Source organism: Alligator sinensis, unplaced genomic scaffold (genome assembly GCF_000455745.1).
Source record: "Alligator sinensis unplaced genomic scaffold, ASM45574v1 scaffold1863_2, whole genome shotgun sequence".
Lineage (NCBI taxonomy): Eukaryota > Metazoa > Chordata > Crocodylia > Alligatoridae > Alligator > Alligator sinensis.
The window spans coordinates 11,701-21,315 of NW_005843472.1; the positions used below are offsets into that span (position 1 = coordinate 11,701).

At 41.0% G+C, this 9,615-nt stretch overlaps 1 long non-coding RNA gene across 2 annotated transcripts in view; it reads right to left on the reverse strand.

Annotated features, from left to right (window-relative positions):
• LOC112548742 overlaps positions 1-9,615 on the reverse strand; it is a 49,558-nt gene that overhangs the window by 4,112 nt on the left and 35,831 nt on the right. The window contains exon 3 of one of the 2 annotated variants that reach the window (XR_003092349.1): positions 2,588-2,811. The exons of the other annotated variant lie outside the window; for it this stretch is intronic. This is a non-coding gene — a long non-coding RNA (uncharacterized LOC112548742). Of the gene's footprint in view, positions 1-2,587; positions 2,812-9,615 lie in introns of those variants that run through there. 2 annotated transcript variants of the gene reach the window in all.

Genomic DNA, 9,615 nt, shown 5'->3' on the forward strand with positions numbered 1-9,615 from the left:
GGGGGGGTTTGCAGGTGGGGTTTTGGGGGAAGGGGGGGACAGGTGGGGTCTGCAGGGGGATCAGGAGTCAGGTGGGGTCCACAGGAAGGATTGGGGAGATTGACAGGACTATATCCCAACCCCCCCAGGAACATGTGTACCCCAATCCCTCCTACCCAGATGAACAGCCCTCCCTGGTGAACCAACCCCCACATCCTTTTGCCCCCCGCTCCCCCAATTTCTGTCAGGTCTTGGCACTGCAAAATGCTGGTAAAACTGGCACCAGGAATGGCTTGAGGGATAGGAGGTCTGTTAATCAGGGGGCTAGGGTGTTAGCTAGTTGGTGGTGCTGGTGGGGTGTTCTCCTGGGGGTGAGGAGAGAAGCCAAGGAGGCAAAAAATAACCTGGTACCAGGTGGGTGGGTAGGGAAAATGTAGCTCTGGGGCTGGGGCCAGCAGTTGGGTTTTCCCAGCCTTGGGGTTTTCTGAGAACTGTACAGAAGAGTCTAGCCCAACCCCAGTCTAAGTTAGACTACCTTTGGAGGTACATCTAACATAGGTTGGGTTGGCCATTTTTAGACCAGTCTAACTGTTCTGAACTTCTGTACAGTTTGCACTTAAATTAACCTAACTAGGGATCTAAGTGTAAGGTCCAAACTTGGGTGAACTACATTAGATTGGGTGGCCAATTTTAACAGGATCTAACCTCTTCCAAACCTCCCTGACTGTATGTACCATGAGTTTCCAATGGAAGTTCCTAGTAGAAAAAACACAAGTAGTGAATATTTCAGGTCAATCTGATAATCCCCACCAGAGGATTACCTCAGTTAGCTATAACTAGTTAAAAATGACAAAAGATTATCTCTGCTTTGGAGATAATACAAAGGATTATCAGAGGATTTCTCATCAAGAAAATTATCTCTATGCTAAAACTCACCCTTTTCTTTTGCAGTGAAGACATAGCTTTAGAATAGATGAGGTTCTAAGGATTCATCTTGACCAACTAATGTGTTATAATTAGCTTGCCTGTCTAGATTTTTAATATGTTTGCTGAAATATATTATCTAATACATTTTAAACATGCACTCTTCCAACCCTAGGCAAACTCATGTGTTCCAGAGAGATTTATTGTAAGCTCTGACTTCTAAATGTAAAGAATCGTTAAAAAGGATTTCTTTATTTATTAACTTAGCCACTCATTAAAATTACATAAATGTAAATAACCATCTCATCACCTTTCAATAGCTTTCCCTTCACTCTTAAATCTTGTGATAGCATTTCATTCATTTTCATTCATTATAATCTTTTTTTCTCCTCACAAAACATTGATTTCTAATATTAAAAAGAAGTAGTGGAAGATATTAAAAAAACCCCAAAAAACAAGCCAACCCTTATTGGACATTTTGCTATATTCAGAGAGAAACAACAAAAAGAATTGAGTCCTTTTTTAAATTTGCAAGCCAAATATAAAGACTCCAAAAATGGTTCAACATATGAAGCTAAGAAAATTGGGTTTTTCCCATGTAAATGGAAACTGAGTTGATCCAGTTTGCCTTTCAGGATGGTGTTTTGAAACTCATTCTATAAATTACGCTCTCTAGAGAAAGAAGAGATTTCATTCATATGAAATTTCTGGTCTAAATCATGAATCTCATTGGCTGGACTTGACTATTTGGACATCTCTCTTTTTTTTTTTCTTTTCTCTGTTCCTTTCCTGGTTTATTTTGTCTGTGGTTTTGGTGGAGCAACGCACACAAGAAGTTGCCTTTTCTTAGGGACAAAAGACATTATGCAATGGGTTTTAGAAGTGTACAAAAGGTAATTGCTGAGATGTGACTCTAGGAATTGAAAATAAATGAAAATGTTAGGATTAATTTGGGCCTTGTCAGCATGAGGAAACTAACCAGAATAGCTTTATGTGAAGATATACTATTTTGAATAAAAGTTACCTTTGTGTCTTCATCTAGAATGGAGTTTATACATGAGCTTAATTCACAACAGGATTTTTGTTAATTTCCCTTTGTAGATGTGGCCTTAAAAAGTGGTTGGCGGTGAAGTTACCTGCTAAGGTAGCAACTCAATAAGAACAACCCAGGGGCTAACTGGTTTAAAGCCTAGCGGTCCTTATCAGAATACCCCACACATTTAAATAGACAACTGATAATTTTCTCTCCTAATTAAACTTGATTGAGTTAAAGAACAATGGAGTGGTTAGAATACTGCTTGCAAGTGGTGTATACATTAAGAAAGTTTAACTGTGAAATTTTACAAACTGTATTAGATACCATATTTACCTGAATCCAAGACAGCTCTGAATTTAAGCTGACCCCCCAATAATTAGATTCTATATGTGGCATAATATATAGATGATTAAGGACTTCTGTATTTTTTCCAACACTAACTAATTCAAGGGAGGAAACAGACTCATCTAGGGAAAGGAAATCCTTCTAAGGCTAAGAAGGAGACAGCTCTGTAGATGGAGGAGAACAGTGGATGCAATATACCTTGACTTTGGCAAGGCTTTTGACACTGTCTCCCACAGAATTCTCATTAACAAGTTAAGGAAATACAACCTTTATGCTAGGAAAGTACTGTAACATGGATGCATAACAGGTTGAATCATCATGCTTGATGAGTTATCATCAAATGGGTCAATGTCTACTTGAGAGGAGTTCTCAAGTGGAGTTTCTGGGTCCAGTAATGTTCAACATCTTCACTAATCATTTGCATGATGGAATTGAGTAAATGGTTAGCAGATTTGCAGATGACACTAAGTTGGATGGAGTTGCAGGTGCACTGGTGGGCAGGTAGAATCCAGAAAGACCTGGATAGACTGGAAAAAATAGTCTGTAATCAATCGAGTGAGTTTTGACAAGGACAAATGCAAAGTATTGAACTTAGGACAGAATAACCGTCAAAAATACAAACTGGGGAATGATTGTTTAGGCTGCAGTACTGCAGAAAAGGACCTGGGGGTTACAGTGAACCATAAGATGAACATAGGCTAATAAGTTGGGTCCACAGGAGCAGGGGGCATGTCTTTACAGCAGTAGAAATAGTAGCGTCAAAAATCTGTGCAGCTACTTTGTGCTCCAGTGCATGCCCCTGCCCATGTGCTTTGCAGCAGGACACATTGTGCTGGCAGCTCCCCTGTCTTTGCGTGCCTCAGCATGGGGGATCCACTGCAGAACCCCTGTTCTGAGGCACATGGAACCCCTGCACTAAGGCACGCTTTTGTATAGCCAATGGAGGAGCTGGCTGGAGCACAGTGAGCAGAAAGCCTTGGCCTGCCTGCTCCTCCAGCTCTGAGTTTGTCTTAGCGCTCGCCACTTTGCCATGGTTTGCACTGCTTTTTTTCTAGGGGATTTTGGGGTGGGTTTTTTGTTACTGGGAAATCCTGGTAGCAAATTCAGCCCCAGGGCTGCAAATTAGCAGTCCTGAGCACTGATTTAATGTGCAACTGTAGTGGTTTGTGGCACTGCAAAGAGGTTTGTATTACCACAAGCCACATGTGCCTGCATGTCTGGATCTAGCCATAGTATGCTACTGTTGCAAAATAAATAAATAAATAAATAAACCCCCAGTAATATACTGGATTGTATCAACAGGAGTATCTCTTGAAAATCAAGGAAAGTGATTTTTCTACTCTATTCAGCACTGGTGAAGCCTCCCCTGGAGTTCTGTCTCTAGTATTGGGCCCTGTACTTCAAGGAGGATGTAGACAGATTGGAGAGAGTCTAGAAGGCCATCAGTTGGACAGCCCTGTATTATGTAATGACTCACTATATCACTTGTATCATCACTATCCTTTTAAAACTATCATTATATAATTCAAACTTCACCTATAAAGAGTTTAGGGCTGTCTGGAAGTGTATTATTTGCTTTTGCCATATCCACTTATTGGGTTGGACTGGAAAACCTACAGTTTGAATGACATGTATTGCTGAGTAATGTAGGATATTGAAAATAGCTAGTAACATTCCCAAAAGTGTTAATATCTAGTTCACGTGTTTGAGAGCAACTGTGAAATTTAAATTTACACCAGAAACTATGGTATAATACTGAAAGCAAACATTAAAAAGTTGCAGCCCCTGGGATAACTTCTGTTCTGATTGATCTGCTGTAATTTAACCAAAGTCAGGGTAGCTAATCCTTATTTATACTGGTTTAAAAGCGGACAGATCTGGCCTGCTGTTTTTAATGTTGAAAATAAAACATTTGGAAAAGCCTCTTCCTGTCAGAGGGCCAACCCAAAAGCAAACTTCTTCAGAGGCACAAAAAATAGACCTGCCTTCTAACAAGTAATTAAAAAGCTAATGTATGTCTGAGCATGTTATTAACCTTAAAATTAAAGGTGTGCTGCTTCTAAAGAGGGGGAAGATTATTAGGCTCTAGATGCATTAAAAACAAATAATAGCTTGCTGCAGTCTTGCAGGGAATTTCCTTCACCAAAGGTCAAGTGTCATAAAATAAATTTGAGTTCCTTTTCCTTGAAAGACAAAGGGAATTTTAAGACTCCCAGATTGTGCAAGTGGAAAATGTTTCTTCCCTCCTACCCCGCCCCACTCAAGCCCTTTTCAGCATCTGTTCCAGTCCAAGTCAGTAAAAATTACATTTTCATCAGCATATTGAGGGGGTTTACTTTTTATATTGGACAGGATATTCTGCTTGTATTTCTGTGTTTCATTAGGGTTTTTAAAACATCTTTTTGATTCAATATATGGTATTATTATGTGTTTTCTAAGCCAGTGGAGAATATTGTATGAACTGGAGTTACAGGAAAGAAAAGAAATCCTAGCACTTTATGCTAGGAAATTTCAAATAAATCATCCAACTCTTCATGCAGATGTATGATTTCAGGTAAATTAGAAGATGGAATTTTACTGTATGTTTCCACATTTTAATTGTAACTGATGTTGGAAAGACATGTTAGTTGCAAAAGCCCCGAAGGTGTGGAATTGGCACTTCAAAAATCTTGTATTAGCCAATTCATAAACGTCAGAGAAGAGAATCATCTGCAGGCCCTTCATACTCAGTATTCCTGTTGCCTTTGGTTTAACCATTGGACAGAAATTGTAAATACAGTACAGTTGCATCATACATGCATTTACCGTGTGCAAATTCAACTTTGTGGGGTGGGAGGAGGAGGCGGAGCTTCAGTTTGCTGCGGCGGCGGGAGGTTTTGGCAGCGTGGTGGTGGCCAGGCGGCACACAGCTATCCACCCCCCACCCCCGTGCTGCGCCGCTGCCATCGGCTCCAAGCACGGCTCCGCGGTGGCGGCAGGAGGTTTTGGAGGCAGAGGCAGTCGCCGCTAGTCAAATCACTGGCGATTTGTCTATGCACGATTTTCGCCTTATGCAATGACCTCAGAACCTAACCCCTGTGTAAGTTGCGACATGCCTGTATGTTCTACATACAAATGTAGAAATTTGTAGTTCAGTGTGATAGTCCCAAAGACTTCCACATTTATAGTAACTTCTGTAACATCATACCAAAAAGGAAATAGAAATAAACACAGGTTCAAGACCCAATTATCCTTCTGTTAATTTGAATAGGAGCATAATTGAGCGATAACATCAACAATTACAAAAATACATTTGCAGACATAAAAACTTAAACGTTCAGATAGTACAGTGACTGCCTCTGAAAGAGTGCCTGTTCAAATTTGACCTACAACTACCCTGATTTCTTTTTGCTGAAGCATGACTGTCCAATGGTTAAGGAACCTATATGAGGGTCTCGTAATCATTTTCCCCACTTGTCTCTGATATTTGAAATTTTGAAGATGTTGCTAACATTTTCTTTACCACTGTTTCCTTACATGAAATCTGGAGATTATGGTATCTCCTCATTTCTATGAAAAACTTTCTAATTTCCTGAAAACATTAATGAACAGGTTATTTATCTATAGGGTGTGTGTGTGTGTGCGTGTGTGTGTGTGTGGTGTGTGTGTGTGTGTGTGAGCATCTGCTTGTGCATATAACTGCATGTATCCTTACAAATAGTTTCTCTTTTATTTATGAGATAAAATCTGAGTTTTCTATTTTTTGGAGCTTGTAGAAAATAGCCATCTAAAACCAGGGAACTGAGAGATTTGGGGATGATTGTAACCATTTACAACTTAGACTTTATGTATGTGTTGTGCATTACATTAAAAATTGACATGATAATTAAGAAAAGTTAACTTTTCGGTGCAGGTTTTTTGAAAAACTTTTTTCACATACTTTATTTTTTTTCTGCACTGAACATTTTCACTCTAGCAAATCATGCATAAAAATGTGAAGCTCAATAGAGATTATTGGGTTTAGTCCTATGACAAATTCAGCCTTCTTAGAATTATTAGAAAATAGAAATTTGTAAATGAAATAATTGTTTTCTGTTTTAGAATCATAGAAAACTAGGGCTGGAAGGGACCTCAGGAGGTCCTCTAGTCCATCTCCATTCTCAAAGCAGAACCAGCCCAAACTAGATCACCTCAGCCAAAGCTTTGTCTAGGCAGGTGTAAAAACCTCCAGCGATGGAGATTCCACCACCTCTCTGGGTAACCTGTTCCAGTGTTTTATTACCCTCCTAGTGAGAAAATTCTTCCAATATCTAACCTAAACTTCCCTTGCTGCAACTTGAGACTTGCTTCTTATTCTGAGACCATTGCTCCTTAGAACCCAAGACTTTAATACATAGCCATTTATATTATTTGATAGACACTGTTTTGCCAGCATCCACCTTTTATGATATAGCTATATGGAAATATTTGTACTGCCAACCAGTAGTGCAAGGCCAGGTGCAGATTCTAACAAAAACTTTAACATTGCTAGTTTTCTTTCCTTTTTCAAAACATTTTTTAAAAAAAGAATTTCTACAAAATAGCTTCAGTGCTGTTGGATTTGAGTCTTATTTAACAAAATGTATTTTTAGTTTCACCATAAGTATAGTGAAAGTCCATTGCTCTCCACTGACCAGAGAAATCAGCTAGAAATGAAAGGCTGTTTTTGAGCCAGTGTTGCCCTATGGGGTCAGGCCACTTCTTAGGATCTCAATATTGTGCTGTTAGACAGGAGGGTGTGACACAATTGCACATATACAAACACACAAATCAGTTACGTGCATACACATGCACACTACCAGCTCAGGCACATACACATTCAAACCAGCCTAGGCACATGCATACCTATGAGCAATTCAAGCACATACACTATACACCCCAGAAGTTAGACACAGATCACTAATTCATATATCATGCACACATTGCCATATATATACACACACACACACACACACTAGCAACTCAGATACATACACGTTCAAAATAACTAGTTTTACTACACACACCAAATGTAGACGGAATCAGTTACCAACACCTGCACATCCAATACACATACATGGATTACTAATTCATATACCCCCCACACACAAAATTATATCTATATATGTATATATATGTGTATTCACTAATTCACACACATACCACCCACCTATACATACACACAAATGAGTTCCTAAGTTGGGTGTTGTGATATGTACGTATGTATATATGTGCTTGGTATGCTTGGGATACCTGGGGAAAGGTTAAGGTAAGAAAGTAGAAGTGTAGGGAGTTAAAGTTGCTGGGAGTGAAAGTCACTGGGACTGGGATTAGAACCGGTAGACTAGAGGGGCCTGGGTTGAAGAACTGAGGCTCAGGAGTAACTTTAGATTAATTGATCTTAATTGATTAAAAGACAGTGCTGAAAGCCTACAGAACAGGGGAGCAATGCCAGCACAGAGGCTGGGACTGGAGCCAGAGCTATGGATGAGTTGAAAAGGTAGGTGGGGAGAGGGAAAATTGGACTAAGGGAAAGTGTGGGTGTTAAAGAGGGGCTCTGGATGTGGGGAGCCAGAGGATGGCTCCGGGGAAGCTAGAGAAGTTGTAGGGAGTGGCAGTAGGTGCTGGGAGCTGGATAAAGGCTCCAGCTGCTGGAGAAAGCTGCAGGACAGCCACGAGGTGCTGGGAAGCTGCGGTGGGGGGTGGGGGTGACTACAGAAGGTGTGGGAAAAGCCTGAAAACAGAGAGACGGACAGCAGAAAATCACAGGAAAAGTGGCAGGAGAGGCTGAAAGGTGGCAAAAGCAGAAAAAAGCAGCAGAAAGTCACAGGGAAAAGGCAGTAGGATTTGAGAGGAGATAGGGAAACTAGTGGAGAGGGGTGGGGGCTGGGGTTGAGAGAGAGAATGAGGCTGAAATTTAAGATAAGGAAGGGACTGGGATTCAGTGAAACATGACCCAACTCGGGGTTGCAAATGACAGTGGTTTTATTGAACAGGGGAGATGGTGCCACAATGTCTTATTGGTTCCTTTGCACCCACACACACCTGCACCTACCCACACACCCACACCCCTCCCACACCCACACACACCCACACACACAGTCACTGGCAGCAGGGGTTAGAGAGGCTTGGTGCAGGGGCTGAAGTCCAGGAGGAGAGAGAGAGAGAGAGTCCAAATTGTAGGAGGAGGTGTGGAGGTAATATCTACCTATCCAGGATGGAAAGGGGTCCTTGTCCAGTAGGTGTTGTCCAGAGGGGGGTCGCCGGCAGGGCCTCTGGGTGGATAGGAGTTGCTGGTTCTGCAGGGTCTTTTGTCTTTCAAATGCTGGGTTGTTGTCTCTGTTCCTGGGTGAGGTCCATGGTTCCTGGATGAATAAATGTGAGGTGATGGCCTGGTTGTTACAGGCCATTCAGTAGAGGCCTGCTACCATTGTATTTAAATCATTCCCAATCATTCTCATTCATCTGGGAACCAATTTACGTGGGAGGAGTACGTGACTCATACAGTTGCAACATGGGATGCCCAGGCAGAGGACAGAAGATGGAGGCTTGACATGACTTTGGTTCCCTTACAAACACAGGTCTAAACCATACAATATCCATATGAAACAACAAAAATCAATATGAAAATGATAATAATACAATATACAACAGTAAGAATCAATACAAACCTAATAATAATAAAGTATAAAACAGTGGATATCCAAAACCAAAAACTTGCTACCAAAATAAAAATGTTAAAGCTTATCCTAAGTCTGAGCTCACTTATATTTATCTATAGGGAATAGAGAGGGAGAGAAAAAGTCAGAAATGGCTGGGGAACGGGAGGGAATACATTTTAAAATAAATAAATAAAAGAAAAACTGGGGGTTTTGCTACACCAAAAATATACTTCAACTTTCTATATTAATGTGGAGCTGGAAAAGCAGAAGAAACAATGTTGTCTTTGGTTGGTCATGTTTTCTTAAATTTAACCAACTTTGACTGCTGTTCTATAGAAAAAATAATAAAGTTGGGGAAAAAGTTGTATATCAAGTGGCTTTTTTTCCCTTTAAAATAAATAGATTTGGTGGTATATTAATTAGAACAATACATTGGAAATGATTTATCTACAGCAAGGGTTGTCAATGGGAGTACACATACCCCCGGGGGTACTTGGAAAGGGGTGAGGGGGTATGCGTGGGCAGGCGGAGACCAAGCGCTATCACCCCGTGCCACCACCTCCCAGGAATGGGCGGCAGGGGGGCAAGGGCAGCGGCTCCCCTCTGCGGGCTGCACAGGCACCACCCAACTGGCCGGATGTGGGGGCTGCTGCATGCCATCCACTAACCCCC